Genomic DNA, 18,324 nt, shown 5'->3' on the forward strand with positions numbered 1-18,324 from the left:
CTATTTGGATATTGATTCAAAATTTCACTTTCATAAAATTTTGATGATGATAGTTCATACTGATTTTTCTAACTCCCAGTTGGCTTGAGAACATCCTGTGTGTCACAATCAAAAAGACTATGATGAATCCATCGAATCAGGTATAAGGATGATTAAATGAATGAAAGAGAAAGCATTCATGAAGTTCTTATTATTTGGCAATCACCATTGGAAGTAATAGGAATACAAATACAGAAGGCAGTCCCTGCCTTCAAGTAGTTTGCATTCAAATAAAAGAAGATACACAGTGACATAGTTTAGAAATTGCTAGGAAGTGACCTGGTGGTCAAGTTCCAAAGGAAGACTGGATGTTAATGCAACTATCAGGATCCCAGGTCCAGGTAGTGGAGGGAGGTGGGCTGTGCTCCTTACAGGTATAGTTTGGATATGACCAGGAAGTAATAAGTGGCTGGCTAGTAGTCAAGACAAAATAAAAGCTCTCAGAACAGAGAGGAAAGAATGAGGCTGATGACTTTGTATAGCTCTGCCTCTTTCAAGTCATTAGTCATCTTCAAGAAAGAAGAATAATCTGTGAGTAGTGGTAGTAACGGTCCCTGGGGACTTAATCTGTCAGCTCAGAGTTGGGCAATGCTGCTATTTCTTTTCCTTATCTTTCTCCTTTTGTCTCTCTGTCCAAATGGGGACATGGGTCTTACATGCTGGTGCTATGTCCAGAGGAATATAACTTTAGAAAACTTATACTTCCCAAGGGACCTTGGGGTTAGATTTTTTCCTTTATTTTAGCTTCTTTTTTCCTAAAAAGCTGGGATAATTAATTCTGTCTCTTGTGTTGTCTTTTTTTTAATTTCTCAAAAAAAAGTTCTAGAAAAACATTCCATTGTTATTCAAATGAGCTACTTTATTATTCTTTTTAACCTAAATCCATCTTGATTACATAGATTGATCAATAATAGGTCCTAGTCCATGTCTGTATTGCTTTTTGTTTGGATTTTGATGGCTCAGAGGACAAATTATTTTCTGTTTTGACCAAAAATGTTGATGGTCTTCCCTTCCCAGATTAGTTCTTTTGTGATGACAAATTTGGCCATCTTTTGTCTCAAATGTTTACCTAGCTCTTAATCACCAAATGGCTTTGCCTCAGACAAACTGAGATATGGAAAGATCTTAGCTTAAAGAGGCCAAGGTGGTCTACCACAACTAGGGCCATCCCCAGTCTTCTTGACCTTTGTCTTACCACTTAGACTCTGATGACAGAGTGAGGCTAATGATTTTGTATAACTCTGCCTTGGGCAAAGCCACTTAATCCCATTGCCTTGCAAAAACTAAAAAAAAACAAAAAAGAACCTCTGCCTCAATTTGATCCAATCTACTTGTAAGTCAAGACATCATCCTTGTGATATTGTTTTTTTCCTAGAAGAAGGATGAAGAACAACAACCCAAAGCATATCTTAGACAGGTACTCTGAGTAAAAATTACTATTTCATTGATCTTCTTGACTTGTTACCAGAAAGTTAGTGATGACCATGACTGCAAAGAGGAAGGCCTCTCTCAGAGAGACAGAGACAAAAAAAATCCTGAGTTTCTAGCCTAGGAGAAACTTTCCTTTCTGATTGGCGGCATTGGAAACCACAGCTAGAAATAAAAATGGTGGCTAGATGGGGAAGGCTGTCAACAGTTGCCCTAGCCAGCCATAGCTATTTTCCTGCTGGTCTGAGTGAAAATTTTAACTAAAATTAAGCATTCTTCATATCTAGGTTTTTCAATACCAATGATTTAAGAAAGTATGGATGTTCTTTCCACTAACATAGATTCTAAGCTACCTAGCCTTTAGTGAAGTATTAATCTTAGAGTTGTTAAGAATCAAATCCATCATCACTTGGTGTGTCCATTCTTCTGAGGATGTCTCGCCACACCTTGGATCTAGTTGGGCTGGCCCTCTAGAGACAAGTTCCCCCCAAGTATTCACTGGTTTCCTATTGCTTCTTGCATAAAATGAAAAATCAACCACATGGTATTTAAAGTCCACAGCATGGCTCATATTTACCTTTATATTTTTACTTCATATTTATTCTCTTTCATACACTCACTGTTTTAGTGACACTGACAAATTAGGTATTTTGCTGTGCATGGTTTTTCATCTCATGCCTTTGTAGAGTGCTCTGCCATCCCTAAAATGCTCTGCCATCTTCACCTCCACCAAAATCTCTAGCTTCCTTCAAAGCACAGCAATTAAAAAGTTAAAGCGACCTAATTTTGGGCATTCAAGTTTAAACCACAGCCTTGAAAACTCTCTTCAATGAAACCCTAGTCCTCTGACCAATGGTTTCTATCTTTGTTTTAGTAGAAGATCCTCAGGGACATCTTTGACAGGAAATATGTTACCATAATAAGCCAAGGTCTGTTTAAGTTATAGAGTAGATTAAAAATAAAACCAAATTTCTTTGAATAGGAGACTATTTTATTAACATTCTAGCACACACAAAAACCATTAATACCATCTAATTTTATATGTGGCATATAGATTTTAAGTTCCTGTGCTTTAACTTTTTAATTTGAAATACCACTAATTGACTGCTTCTAACTACACAGAAAGGTTAACTTCTATCAGGTGAGTGATATGCCTAGCAAAAAACTATTCTTCTTTCCCTGAATATACTAACTTCATATTTTCTGTCAAAATTGATAACACTAATGAAAATCATATTTCAATGGGGTGGTTTGGCTTTTCAGTAACATAGTTAAGAATTGAGCTACTAGATAGAATTAAATTAGTAAGATATAAATAATTTTCTCTTTATTTTAAATCTTTTCACTTTCTTTTTCATTCAGAAAATACAAAAGTTATAGTTAAACACTAGACTATATGAAAACAAAGGACTTTTTAATGTATTTGTTGACTATTAATACCAATTTCACTAAAAATCTAGTTTAATAGAAATAATTTAGGAACTCATCTTTATGAAACCTCCAAAGAAATCAATTTTTACAAGTAATCATTTTCATTAGCAGTTTAATTTTAGACAATCAATATTTTAATTTTTTAAATTGTTTTAAAATTTTATGGTCTCACTAATATATCCCAGGGGGTAGGAATGGGGGGGGGGAGAATGGGTTGTTAAATTATTACCTTAGAAGCATGATTTCGAGGGAAGGAGTAAGTTTCCCTTATTACTTTTCATCTGCTTCATCTCTTGCCAATGTGAAGAATCTAATTTTTACATACAATCTAATTGTGAAGATTTGAGCAGTAATTTAACCCAATATTCCATCCCATGGTGTAGAGAAAGGGAAGCCCCTCTGAAGAGTCTTATGAAATGTTGAGAGAATATTTTTCTCCTACAATAGGAAAGGAAAGGAAAATAGAAGACCTTACCTCCCATACATCTTTGGGAGATGTATAATTTGGTCATTTGGAATAGCAATGGAGAATTCACAAGTAATTATGTAATATTTCCAAAATGTGAAGATTTTTCTAGCATTTGACTCTCAGTAACACATTTAGCTTAAACATGAATCTTTCTGATAACTTCAATAGCAGACAAAATTTTTATATTTGAACTTTGAAAGAAGAAAACTAATCATAGAAATGATTAAAATAGCTATACTCTATTATCATGCTCTCCATTTTCTCATCTGTAAAAATGATAGAGTAAAATTAGATATTAAATAATTATATCTACAACATTATATCTGCCAGGAATCTAGTCAAATTCATTGAAAAGTTTGGAAAACTCACATGCCATATTTATAACTAAAAGAGACACTAGAGGTCATCCAGTCCAGTTCCCTCATTTTACAGATGAGAAAAATGAGGTTTAAGGAATGAAGTGACTTGTTCATGGTCATACAGAGAGTAAATAGAAGAACTAACCTAGGGCCTCTGACCTAAGAGTCAGCATTCTTCTGCTATAAAAAGCCTTTTCCTTATTTCTAAATCTTATAATTTATGTTGGAATCACAGACAAGCAGGACAATTTGAATGTGATTAATTAATTATAAATATAAAAAGAAAAGCAAACCACATGATAAGAGATTCAGAGTTTTATGTACAATCCTTTCTGTTTTACAATGTGTAAGGAAATACTTGTTTTATGTAACTTGGTTAAATTCAGAATAAAAAGAAACTAAACTTTAGACATTTTAATAAAATTCTCTGACTTCAAGATTAATGAACTTACTAGTTCAAGGGCAATCTTTATTATGTTCTCTGTTAATTTTATTATTCCTATAATTTACTTCAATAAAGAGATTGCATAATAACAATTTCCTTTTTCTAGATTTTTTACTAGTATCTTTATTAAGCACTACTTAAAATATAGACATTTTAAAAGAATAGAGTCCTTTTTTCATAGATACAACAAAAATACACTAAATCGTTGTATGTAGATATAATTTTTGTAGTTCATTATATATACTTGAATATTTTCCCTCCTCATAGAGCTAAAGTTCTAATCAGGAAGTAATTGTGGGGTGGCTAGGTGGCACAGTGGATAGAGAACCAGCCCTGGAGTCAGGAGTACCTGAGTTCAAATCCAACCTAAAACACTTAATAATTACCTAGCTGTGTGGCCTTGGGCAAGCCACTTAACCCCATTGCCTTGCAAAAAAAAAATCTAAAATAAATAAATAAAGTGATTGAAACAGATGTTTCCTATTCTCTTCCAGCTATAATAATTAATGAAGCATCCCATATTTCTGTCCCTAATATCCCTTACCCTCTTATTATGAAGAGAAAATACAAGATCCTCACCCCCTTTTATGTATTAGAGTCTGCCACTAAACTCTGAAGATAGGGTCTCATTGGTGCTTAAAACCTTAAAGGTAGGAATTTTGCTACTTTACTTATCAATTGCCTTTGATCATCTACTTTTCTGTTATTTTAAGAAAAAAGTTAAAGTCCTGGCTCGCAAGGCTTTTGTAAACACTGGGTTTGCAAACAAGGTGCATTCTTAGCAAGAAGGGAGCTTTCATGCCTTAAATGTTCCTTTTAAAACAATGCTAAAAGCAGTAGATTGAAGCAAAGGGACACAGGGCAAAGTGACCTGCTGTTGAACAGTCTCTTTCCTGGTTCTTACCATTCAAATGAATCTTAAATTTTACTTTAGGATTAACTATCAAGGGACTTTGTGCCCTAACCTTGAAAGGGAAGTTTGTGAGTTAAAAAAAAAAAGAGAGAAGTCAAGCTAAGCAAGCAAGAAGTGGAGGACTTTGATATCAACAAAAAGGTAGAAAATAGTGGAGGTTGGAGCCAGAGCAGCATTTTAATCAAAGCCTTTATGTTGAATTTTGCCATTATAGACTAGGCTGACCAATGTGAAGTCATTGCTGCTCCCCAGTGACAGAATCCTAGACATACAGAAATCTGGCTTTGGGTGAGACTGCCTTGGAGACTGTCACTAGCCTATTTGTCTAAGAGACTGAGATCAATTCCTCATTTATTCTCTTGTTTTATAGCTAGATGGAGTAGTGGATAAAGCACTGATAATGGAGTTAGACTCATCTTCCTGAGTTCAAAACTGGCCTCAGACAACTAGGTGACCCTGGACAAGTCACTTAATCCTGTTGTTCAGTTTCCTCATGTCAAATAAACTGGAAATGGCAAACTGCTCCAGGTATCTTTGCCAAGAAAGGTGCAAAAATGATAGGACACAACTGGAAATAATCAAATAACACACACATTTACTTAATGTTTGTCCTTCAATCTCAAAGAAAACCATGACATCAGGGAGGCGATGTCATGACAAGCACATGAATTGAATTTCAGTGGGGGGGTGCTGTGCTAAGTCACCAGCCTCACTTTCTCCTCTAGAACCATCTGGGTCCAGTGGCCAGATATGAATCAGTACAACTGGAGATGACCTTGGATGTGAGGCAATCAGGTTTAAGTAACTTGCACAAGGTCACATAGCTAGTAAGAGCCAAATGTCTGAGGCCAGATTCCAGGTCCTCCTTCCCCCAAGACCAGTCCTCTTTTCCACTTCCATCATAAACATTTACATATTACCTAAAGGAAGGACTTTTTTAATGTGACAGAAGTCAATCCTACGGCTTCTGTCTAATCTTTACCCTCTGGCAACTTCAGACTGTGGTTAACTCTTTTAAAAACTGCTAAATTTGTAAACATTATTTTAAGTATTTTTTAGTATGCATTTTAGCACATCAAAATCTAGGTGATCATTCAAATCTATACCACATCTGTTTACTTGAATGTTAGCAGTGAGATTGCACTTAAGTTTACTTAAGCCTGAGGCAAAGCTGTGCAAAGTCATCAGCCTCAATCTCTCCTTCAGACATGAGTCCAATGGCAAGTCCTAGGTTAGGACAACTGGAGATGACTCCAGATGTAGTGGGAGACCTTAGTCTTTTAAAGCTAAGGTTCTTCCCGGGACTCACTTTGTCTGAAGCAAGACCAATTCAGTGATTCAGTGATTTAAGACTAACTAAGAAATGAGGTAATAGATGTCCTAGTTTCCTAGTCAAAAAAAAAAGTCAATCAGAGAAAAGAACCTTAAGGGTTTCAAAATGGAACAGAAACAATTGCTGTTAACACTCACCCTGGACCAGCAAAACCCAAACTGAGCAAAAGAAGTTTGGATTGGGACCTATTATTGACCAATACCTTAGAATCAGCAAGCTAAGACATAGTTAAGTAATTCCATTTGAATTCCAATTATTTTTATCAAAGCCTGGTTCTCTAGAACTCTATTTCTAGAAATCATAAATGAACCCAGGAGACTCAGGGAAACAAGACAGAGAGGTAGGCAGAAATGTCTAGGATGTGATCTGGACAGAAATGCACAGTATGGAGTACCCAGGGACTGAAAACAAAAGCTGAGAGTGGGCACCCGGGCAGGCTGCCAGTTGGATTGATTGGTTCTTGTCCTTCATTATTGAAGAAGACCAAAATGACATCACTTTGTTTGAGACAAATCAGTGTGTCCAACTGTGCCTGATCAAACCAATTCAAGCTCAAAATGCTCTACCACAGGTCGGGCATAAATAGTCCATGTGAACACCTGGGATGCTTACCTATGTCACATTTACTTTGAGCTACTTCAATTCTGCCTTCCTCATAGAATGCAGCACCCTCACTGATGAGGGTATGCCATGCTTGGGTAGTCCTGTGCCAGTGTCTTCCATGTTGTGCACTTAATTCTAAAGTTCTTAAGAGAGACCAGGACAGGCAGCATGAAGCAGCATGAAGCAAAAAGAGATCACAGACTCTTCATTAATTAGCTCAGAGTGCATGAATGGATGCATCAGCAATGGATAGAGCATCAGCCCTGGAGTTAGGAGGACCTGAGTTCAAATAAGAACTCTGACAATTAATACTTACTAGCTGGGTGACCTAGGGCAAGTCACTTAACCCTGATAGCCCAGGACTATCTCCAGTCATCCTGATACATACCAGGACACCAGACCCAAACGTCTCAGAAGGAGAAAGTGAAGCTGGTGACTTAGCACAGCACCTTCCTCACTCAAATCTAAATTGTAAATATGATATCATCTCCCCTGATGTCATGGTCTTCTTCAAGAATAAAGAACAAACATCATCATCTTCAGTTCTTACTAACACAGTTCTGAATCCGCAAATGGTGAGAAACTTGCAGAGCTCAGACATGGAGGTTAGGAAAGCAATGAGTAGATCTTGCCCTGAATCACATTACTTTGAAAGCATTAAGATCTTGTATGTCCCCAACCTGAGCTTTGAAACCAGCAGAAGGATGTAATAGCAAAAAGTTCAGACCAGATATTCCCACTATAAGTGCAGAGAGCCCAGCATTAACATAAAGTTCAAAGTCAAGAAGTAAACTTGAAAAATTAGAAAAAAAGAATTCCATCATAAAGAGTCATTACAGCCACCTAGAAGCTTAAGGAATTAACCCAGAAGAGAATGAATCAAAAACATCTATAAGCAAAGTCTCAAAGAAAAAATTCAACTTAGACTTAAGCTGAACCAGAATTCCTATAAGTTAAAAACAAAAAAAATTAAAAAGCATAAAATTATTTTTAAAAGCTAATGAGTATCATGGAAAAAAGACATAAAGGGAACTTGGCATAAGAGGTACAATATCTTACCCAAGAAAGTAATTACCAGAGAATTAGCCTGGACAAAACAGAATCTAAAGTCTTCATCAAGTAATATTAGTCAAAAGAATTTAAAAAAAGAAAATATGAGGTATCTCACAGAAAAATTTACACTAAAATCAAATATATAGTAGAGAGAATTCAAGAAAAAGTCTTCATATCTAATGATATTCATATGGAGATACAAAACAAACAAAAAACCAACAGAAATAATGAAAAGAAGTGGAATGAAGAGGGCCTAGAAAGTGTAAGATCTCAAACTATACCATAAAGCAGTCATTCTCAAAAAAATTTTGGTACTAGTTATAAGTAGAGAAATTGAACAGGGGAGCAGATTAGTATAAACATACAAAAGCAAATGTAACTATTATTCTAATATTCAATAAACACAATGGGGCTTTAAAAAGATTCACTAACTAACAAAAGTGGCTGGAAAAATTAGGTTGTAATAAGGAAGAAATCAGATTTAGACCACCTCTTGACATATTATAAGAAACATATACCTTACTTAAATATAAAAGGTTATGACCTTTTATCATAAACAAATTAGAGAAACATGGAAAAATATTTATCTGATCCTTGAATTAGAAGAAAAGTTCATGATCAAAAAAGGGAGAGAAAGGATCATAGAAAATAAAGTGGATAATTTTGATTACATAAAATTCTAAAAGTTTTTTGCACAAACCCAAGATCAAAAGAATACTCTTGGCATTATATTTCAAGAAATGACAAAAAAAATTGCTCAGAAAATTAAACACAGAACATAAAGTAATTTACAATTGAAGGGTATTACTAAGAAATATTAGCTTATTCCCGAAGTTTACAGGTAAAATTGTTCTTAAGGTAACTATTTTTATAATCAGCAAATATAAAAGAATAAATCGTAAACAAATCATGAGTTAATTCATACCCTAGATTTTAGGAGAACAAATTTCAAAGGGGTCAGAGAAAGAAGAATTGTTTTGTGAATTTTAGAATTTTTTCCCTGATCTTGCTTCCCTCCCCCCATTCCCCCATAGAAGGTAGTCTTTACATTGTTGCCCTACTATACATTGATCAAAATTGACTGTGTTGAGAGAGAAATCATATCCCAAATAAAAAAAATGAAATATAAGAGATAGCAAAATTATATAAGATACCTTTTTTTAAAAAAAATTAAAGGTAATAATCTTTGCTCTTTTTTTTAAACTCCACAATTCTTTCTTTGGATACAGATGGTATTCTCCATCACAAATATCCTAAAATTATCCCTGATTGTTGCACTGCCAAAATGAGAAAGTCCATCAGGGTTGATCATCATCACCATGTTGCTGTTAGGGTGTACAAGGTTCTTCTGGTTCTGCTCATCTTGCCCAGCATCAGTTGCTGCAAATCCTTCCAGGCTTCCCTGAATTCCCATCCATCCTGTTTCTAATAGAACAACAGCACTCCATCACATACATTTATCATAGTTTGTTAAGCTGCTCCCTAATTAATGGACATTCCCTCAGTTTCCATTTCTTTTCCACCACAATCAGAGCTGCTATGAACATTTTTGTACAGGTGACGTTTCTACCCTTTTTCATAATCTTTTCAGGGTATAGACCCAGTAGTGGTATTGCTGGATCAAAGGGTATGAACATTTTTAATTGCCTTTTGGGCATAATTCCAAATTGCTCTCCAGAAAGCAATGCATTAGTGTCCCAGATCTCCCACATCCCTTCCAACATTGGCCATTGAATTTTCTGGTCATATTGTACAGTCTGAGAGGTGTGAGGTGGTATCTCAGAGATGCTTTAATTTGCATTTCTCTAATCAGTAATGACTTAGAGCAATTTTTTATATGACTGGATTGCTTTGATTTCCTCATCTTTAAATTGCCTCTGCATATCCTTTGATCATTTGTCAATTGGAGAATGGCTTGTTTGTTTTTTTGTTTTTTATAAATTTGACTCAGTTCTCTCTATATTTTTAGAAATAAGTCCATTAGGGGCAGCTAGGTGCTGCAGTGGATAGATCACCAGCCCTGGAGTCAGGAGGACCTGAGTTCAAATCTTGTGTCAGACACATAATAATTACCTAGCTGTATGACTTTGGGCAAGTCACTTAACCTCACTGCCTTACCAAAAAAGAAAAAGAAATGAGTCCTTTATCAGAAATACTAGTTGTAAAAATTGTTTCCCAATTTATTACATTTCTTTTGATCTTGGTTACAGTGGTTTTGTTTGTGCAAAAGCTTTTTAATTTAATGTAATCAAAATTATCTAGTTTGTTTATAATGATGTTCTCCCTTTCTTGGTCATAAACTGCTTCCCTTTCCATAGATTTGACAGGTAAACTATTCCTTGATCTTCTAATTTGCTTATATTGTCTTTTATGTCTAATTCCTGTACCCATTTTGATCTTATCTTGGCATAGTGTATGAGATGTTGGTCTAATCCAAATTTCTGTCATACTAAATTCCAATTTTCCCAACAGTTCTTATCAAAGATAGAATTTTTATCCCAGACGCTGGACTCTTTGGGTTTATCAAACAGCAGATTACTATAATCATTTCTTGCTATCTCTTTTGTACTAGTCTGTTCCACTAATCTACCACTCTATTTCTTAGCCAATACCAGACAGCTTTGATGACTGATGCTTTATAATATAATTTTAGGTAGGGCTAAGCCACCTTATTTTGCATTTTTTTATTAAATCCCTAAAAATTCTTGACTTTTTATTTCTCCATATGAATTTACTTAAAATTTTTTCTATCTCATTAAACTAATTTTTTTGGAATTTTGATTGGTAGGGCACTAAATAAGTAGTTTAATTTAGGTAGAAGTGTCATTTTTATTTATATTATCTCAGACTATCCTAACATTGCTAATTGTTTCCAGTAGTTTTTTAGATGATTTTTTAGGATTCCCTAGGTATACCATTGTGTCATCTGCAAAGAGTGATAGTTTTGTTTCTTCCTTCCCAATTCTAATTCCTTCAATTTCTTTTTCTTCTCTTATTGATGAAGCTAGCATTTCTAACACAATATTGAATACTAGTGGTGATAATGGACATCCTTGTTTCACCCCTGATCTTATTGGGAATGCCTCTAACTTATCCCCATTGTATACAATGCTTGCTGGTGGTTTCAAATAGATACTGCTTATCATTCTAAGGAACAATCTGTTTATTCCTACACTCTCTAGTGTTTTTTAGTAGGAATGGGTGCTGCATTTTGTCAAAGGCTTTTTCAGCATCTATTGATAAAATCATATGATTTCTGATAGTTTTTTAAATTGATATAGTAAATTAAACTAGCAGTTTTCCTAATGTTGAACCAACACTGCATTCCTGGGATAAATCCTTTTTGATCATAGTGTATTATCCTAGTGATTGCTTGCTGTAATTGCTTTGCTAGAATTTTAAGATTTTTATTTTAATATTTATTAATTATTAATTTATTATTATTTATTGAGTATTATTTATTTAATATTTTTATTTAATATTTTTTAATTTTCTTTCTCTGTTTTGACTCTTCCTGGTTTAGGTATCAGCACCCATATTGGTGTCATAGAAAGAGTTAGGCAGAGTTCCGTCCTTACCTATTTTGCCAAAGAGTTTATATAGAATTGGAACCAATTATTCCTTAAATGTTTGATAGAATTCATTTGTAAATTTGTCTGGTCCTGGAGATTTTTTCTAAGGGAGTTCAATAATGACTTGTTGAATTTCTTCAACAATTTCTGAGATAGAGTTATTTAGGTATTTAATTTCCTCTTCATTTAACCTGGGCAATTTAAATTTTTTGTAAATATTTGTCCATTTCACTTAGATTATCAAATTTATTAGCATACAGTTGGGCAAAATAATTCCAAATTGTTACTTTAATTTCCTCCTCATTGGTGGTGAATTCACTTTTTTCAATTACGATACTGGCAATTTGGTTTTCTACTTTTGTTTTTAATCAAATTAACCAGAGGTTTATCAATTTTATTGGTTTTTTCATAAAACAAACTCTTGATTTTAGTTATTAATTCAATAGCTTAATTGCTTTTGATTTTATTATTAATTCTTCCTTTAATTTTTAGAATTTCTAATTTGGTATTTAATTGGGGGGGTTAATTTGTTCTTTCTCTAATTTTTTTTAAAATTGTATGTTTAGTTTGCTGATTTCCTTTCTCCAATTTATTCATGTAAGCATTTAAAGATATAATATATTCCCTGACAACTGCCTTGGCTGTATCCCATAAGTTTTGGTATACTGTCTTGTTATTGTCATTATCTAGGATGAAATCATTAACTCTTTCTATAATTTGTGTTTAATCTACTCATTCTTTAAAATAAGGTTATTTAGTTTCCAGTTAGTTTTAGGTCTTTCTCTCCCTGGCCCTGTAATCAGTATTTTTGGCTGTCTGCATTTGATTATTAGGTCTTTATGCCCTAGTACATGGTCAATTTTTATGTAAGTGGTATTGAAGAAAAAAAAGTAATATTCCTTTCTATCCCCATTCAACTTTCTCCAAAGGTCTATCATGTCTAGGTTTTCTAACATTCTATTTATCTCCTTAACTTCCTTCTTGTTAGATTTATCTAAATCTGAGAGTGGGAAGTTGAGGTCTCCCACCAGTAGAGTTTTGCTGTCTTCCTGTAACTCATTCAATTTCTCCTCTAAAAATTTGGATGCTATACCGTTTGGTGCACACATATTTAGTATTGACATTGCTTCATTGCCTATGGTACCTTTTAGGAGGATATAGTTTCCTTCCTTATCTCTTTTAATGAGATCTATTTTTTCAGCTGCTTTGTCTGAGATAAAGGTTGCTACCCCTGCTTTTTTTCACTTCAGCTGAAGCAAAATATATTTTGCTCCAACCTTTTATCTTTATATATAGCTCTCTGCTTCAAATCAGTTTCTTGTAAGCAGCGTATTGTAGGATTCTGGTTTTTAATCCAGTCTACTATTTGCTTATGGGAGAGTTCATCTCATTCACAAAGTTATAATTTCTTTTTATTGCCCTCCATGTTTTTTCACTTTATTCATATTCCCCCGTATGTTGTTTCTGAATACCACCACCTATAGTGTTTGCCCCTTTGTGTCCAATGCCCCTCCCCATTTTTCCCCTTTCCTTTTGCCCCCTTCTTCCTTCTCTTAGTTCTTCTTTTCCTTCTCCTCCCCTTTCCCCTTTTAGTACTTAAAAGGTAAGATAGATTTCTTGCCAATTAGGCCTATTAGGCCTAATCTGATGACAGTAAAATTCAGGTGGTTCTCACAGTACCTGGTTTTTCTCCACCTCTTGGTGGGAAGTAGAAGAATCATATTTTAAGAAATGACAAAAAACAACTTAGAAAATTAAATTTTCCATTATGGAAAACAGTTTAGCTATAAATAAAAAATAGTGTAAGCTCTTTGAGTTCCAGCTATGCTTCTGCTAGGTTTATATCTAAAATGATCCAAGTGATCAAAAAATAGGAATAGGTCCCATATGTGCAAAAATATTTATAGCATCCCCTTTTGTGGTGGCAGAAAAAAAAACCAAGATAACAAAAAAGGAAATTAAAGAAATTTCCATCAATTCAATATGAGGGAACAATTCTGTGCTGTAAGAAATAATAAAACCGAATATCAAAGAGAAAGGGAAAGACATAAGAACTGATGGAGTATGAACTAAGTAGAACCAGAACAATTTAAACTTTAATTTAAATGTTAACATTATAAAAATAATCAGTTTTGGGAAGACTCACAAAGAATGAAATGAACAGAACCAGGATAATAATTTATATTAATAACACAGTAAAAACAAACAAGTTTGAAAGCTATAAGAGCTGTGATTGATAAAATGACCATCTATGTTGCCAAAGAAATGATGATGAAACAGACTATCTACCTCCTGACCTAAAGGTGATAGATTTAGTTTACTGAAAGAGATATAAGTAATATTGGCTGCAGTGAGGGAATTTGTTTTGTTTGACTTCATATTTGTGTCTAGGAATATATTTATTTTCTTTTTTTCCCTCCCCTAAAAGATGGGATGAAGAAAAATTAGATTTCTCTTTTTTTTAAAAAAAAAGCAATTTAAAATATAAAAAGGTGAAGGATTTTTTAAAAGCAATTTTAAAATAGAGGGGGAAAGGGTGTTACTGATATTGAATATATATTTGGAAGATAAAAATAAGATTAAATTAGTTCTCTTAGGAAATGTCTTTCAGTGTCTCATCAACAGTTAAATTATTCAGTCTTTTAGGAAAGAAGTTATCTTAGTCCTTTCTCTTTGTTGCTCTGTCTCACTCTAGAAATGAACACTAACTCTCTAAAAGGACAGTTAAATTGTTTGTCCTTTCACAAACTGCTTAGAGACAACTGCGGCATCGAAGTATTCCATTTCCTTTGAAGATACAAGAGAAGTATCCACACTTTCTGTTGGAAGGAGTTATTGAAGTAGCCCAGAGATTGAGAGATCTCTGAGAGATCATGCATGGTGGCAGTGGAGAAATGGGTTCCCCAACCAAAGTGTCCCTTTATTTCCAGGCTTTATTCTCAGACTCCTAGGAGAGGACTACTCAGATGAAATAGCTCTCCCCAGAATTGAGCTGATATTTCATTTCCACTGGCAGAGCTTGCATTTAACTGTCTAAAGTAATTTATAAGGTTTCTCCATTCTTTTCTTCTTTGCTAAGAAGTGTTTGTTCTGATTGTTATGGTGAAGGAGAGCTAATTTGGCTAGATGAATCTGGCCAGACTAAGTTAGATTTAGGGCAAACTACTCCCTAACCAAAGTGACTGTGGAAGTGGCTTTTATGATGTTGATGTTTGTCCTTCATTCTCGAGAAGATGCTGACATCAGGGTGAGTCATGACACGCATTTAAGCGAGGGGGGCTGTGCTAAATCACTGGCCTCATTTTCTCCTCCAGGATCTGGTGGCAAATATGAAGAGGGCCCTGGATGGGAGGCAGTCAGCATTAAGGGACTTGCCCAAGGTCACACAGCTAGTGTCAAGCGTCTGAGGCTGGATCTGAGCTCCTGTCCTTTTGACTCCAAGGCCAGTGCTCTATCTACTGACCTGTTAAAAAGACTCATATCCTTCAATTACTAAATGTAATGGATAGTTATAATTACAAGCAAGCCCAAAGCCTAGCTTGAAGCTAGAATGAGGGAGTGGTCCCCTGCCACCGTAATTCTGTCCCTCACAAGGGTGGAATCCCAGTATCTCCAAGGAACAGCATCCCCAATCTTTTGAAAAATCCCTGTTAATCTATTTTAGTTATTTTGGTAAAGTTTGCTTCTCATGTCAAGGAGCTTTTGCTACTATTTGCCAGGTGCTGTAATCATAACAACAATCCGGATCTCAAGGAACTTGCATTCTAATGGGAGAGAAGGCATGCGGCGGCATTTTCTAGCTTTGGTGACACTGGTCTGTTGTTCTCTTCCCTATCACCCCGCATTAGCCTCTTGGCGGAACCCCCGTGCCAGTCTCCCAGGCCTGCCGCCTCCCCTCTTTCCCTCCCGTGCTAAGCATGGGGTGGCAGGAGCTGGCGGATTCCATTATCAGAGCTATTCCGATGACTCTCAGCTCTGCTTATCCAGCCCCACCTGACGCGGTTCTCCGGGGGAGTTTTAAACTAAGCCTGATTTGGCGATTTCTTTGACTCTATATTGCAGTTGCAAATAGCTTTTTTTTTTTGGTTAAATCATTTCTACATTGTAGTTCGACTCATTCTGCGAATGATTTCCCGCTGTAACTGCATGTTATTTGAGGGTAAAGTATTTTTACTGTCTAGGATCTGCTTCCCGGCTTTGCACCTTTATTTCCCTTCCAGTCCCCTTCGGAGTGGGAAGGGACCCGAGACAGAGCCCCCTCCCTTTTTTTGTTTGCTTTTCGGTTTTTGCAAGGTAAGGGTTCGAGGCTTGCCCAAGGCCCCCGGCGAGGTGCTGAGGAAGAGTGTGCGGCCGCGTGAACCCAGGCCCCGCAGGCCGGCTGGCAGCCCCGGCCCGGCTCTGGCGGCTCCGTGGGGGAGGGGAGGGCCCGTCCGGCGCTGGCGCGGGGCCCGCCGCCGCCTCGGGCCGGGCTCCAGGCAGGACGGGGGTTCCGGGTCACGCGGCCGGCACGCCGCGCCACGCTCCCTCCAGCCGCCGCAGGAAGCGCACGCGCGGCGCTGCGGTAAGGACGAGAGGGCGGAAGCGGCGAGGGGCGTGGGGGGGCGCGAGCCCGAGGGGGCCCGGGGGGGGCCCGGGGGGGGGAGCGCCGGGGAAGGGGGGCGGGGCGGCGCGGCGCGGGGACACTGCGCCTGCGCCCCGGCCCGGGGCTCACACCCGCCTCCTCCGTGCTCTGGGCCATCCGCGGCCTTCCTCCCCGCCCCCACCGCGCCTGCGCCTCAGCCTCGGGGCCCCGCCCCCTACATCCGGGGATGCCCCGCGGCGTCTGTCCGCGGCCAGGAGCGGGCCTGGCAGGCGCCTCTTCTCAGGCCTCTTCACTAGCCACCAGCTTCTTTTCCTCGTTAGTCATTTTTTTTTTATTAAATATTTTTTTATTTATTTTGAGTTTTACAATTTTTAACCCAGTCTTACTTTCCCCCCCTCACGGAAGGCAATTTGCCCGTCTTTACATTGTTTCCATGGTATATATTGATCCAAATTGAGTGTGATGAGAGAAATCATATCCTTAAGGAAGAAACATAAAGTGTAAGAGACAGCAAGATCAGACAATATGATATCAGTTTTTTCCCTAAATTAAAGGAAATAGTCCTTGGTCTTTGTTCAAACTCCACAGTCCTTTCTCTGGATTCAGATGATATTCTCCATCTCCAACAGCCCCAAATTGTGCCTGATTGTTGCACTGATGGGATGAGCGAGTCCATCAAGGTGGATCATCGCCCCCAGGCCACTGTTAGGGTGTGCAACGCTTTTCTGCTTCTGCTCATCTAAGCATCAGTTCATGCAAATCCCCCCAGGCTTCCCTGAATTCCCACCCCTCCTGGTTTCTAATAGAACAATAGTGTTCCGTGTTTGTTAATCATTCTTGGGCATGAATTTTATCTTATTTCAAATTAAACAGTTGTCAAGGAGCATTTTGAAAAGAATCATGTAAGAAACCACTTCTGTTTCCTTTTTTAAAATCTGTAAACACGGGCAGTGAAGATAGCTAGATGGATGGCCAGGAGGTGCCTTGAACAATAGTGTTCCATGTTTGTTAATCATTCTTGGGCATGAATTTTATCTTATTTCAAATTAAACAGTTGTCAACGAGCATTTTGAAAAGAATCATGTAAGAAACCACTTCTGTTTCCTTTTTTAAAATCTGTAAACACGGGCAATGAAGATAGCTAGATGGATGGCCAGGAGGTGCCGTGAATAGAGGCTCTGCTCTGGAGGCGCAGGGACCCGAGTTCACCTGTGTGACCTTGGGCAAGTCACTTCACCCTGATTGCCTCATATCTGGGGCCATCTCCAGTCCGTCCTGATTCATGATGGTTCTGAGGAAAAAGTGAAGTGGGTGACTTAGCCCAGCACCATCCCCTCCCTCAGATCCACTTCACTTGCCCATCTTGGCATCACCTTGGTTAGCATAGCTGGGTGAATCGACAAAGCTTGGACCTGTGATTTCATTACTAACTGCCATAGGATCTATAATATAGAAGATAATAATATAGGATCTATAATATAGAACAGGACCTCAGATTGCATTTAATCCAGCACCCAATCCAAGGTCAAACAAGTAGTAAGAATACTGACAGTATTTGAAATAACTAGTTCTCTGACTCCAAATCTACCAAAATTGATATTAGAAAGGGAGTTTCTGGGAGAAATATGGAAGTCTAGTAGAACTAAATAGACTAGAAAGATAATTTTGGTTTTTGATGTGTTGACTCAGATGATAGTGGGATTTCCAAGAGGAAATCTCCAGAAACAAATATTTCCAGAAACAAAGATCTAGATTTAAAACTAATTGCTGTCCTTTGTTTTCGGAGAGACTGTGATATCAGGGAGGTGGTGCCTTAAAATGCAAGTGACTTGGAATTGTGTAGTGGAAATAGAGCAGATTCATTAGAATGCTTGAGATCTCTGAGGGAGAAGATAAAGGGGAAAGGACTGAGGGAGAAGACAGAGAAATCTATAGAATATATAAAAGAGAAGGAAACCAATAAGAAGATATCAAAGAACCAGAAGAGTGTATTGTTATGGAAGCCAGAAAGAAATTCAAGGAGGAGGCAATCTATAGTTGTCTAAAGCATCAGAGGGGAGGAAGAATGAGGACCTTAGTAAAGAACTTAATGTGGTG

General features: G+C 37.0%; 1 protein-coding gene across 5 annotated transcripts in view; it reads left to right on the top strand.

The window, feature by feature from the left end:
• Positions 1–18,324, top strand: part of RMDN2 (regulator of microtubule dynamics 2) — a 114,396-nt gene that overhangs the window by 29,463 nt on the left and 66,609 nt on the right. Inside the window, exon 1 of one of the 5 annotated variants that reach the window (XM_074204018.1) lies at positions 16,171–16,206. The exons of the other annotated variants lie outside the window; for them this stretch is intronic. The gene's annotated coding sequence lies outside the window, so the exon portion shown is untranslated. Of the gene's footprint in view, positions 1–16,170; positions 16,207–18,324 lie in introns of those variants that run through there. 5 annotated transcript variants of the gene reach the window in all.

This window comes from Macrotis lagotis, chromosome 1 (assembly GCF_037893015.1).
Source record: "Macrotis lagotis isolate mMagLag1 chromosome 1, bilby.v1.9.chrom.fasta, whole genome shotgun sequence".
Classification (NCBI taxonomy): domain Eukaryota; kingdom Metazoa; phylum Chordata; class Mammalia; order Peramelemorphia; family Peramelidae; genus Macrotis; species Macrotis lagotis.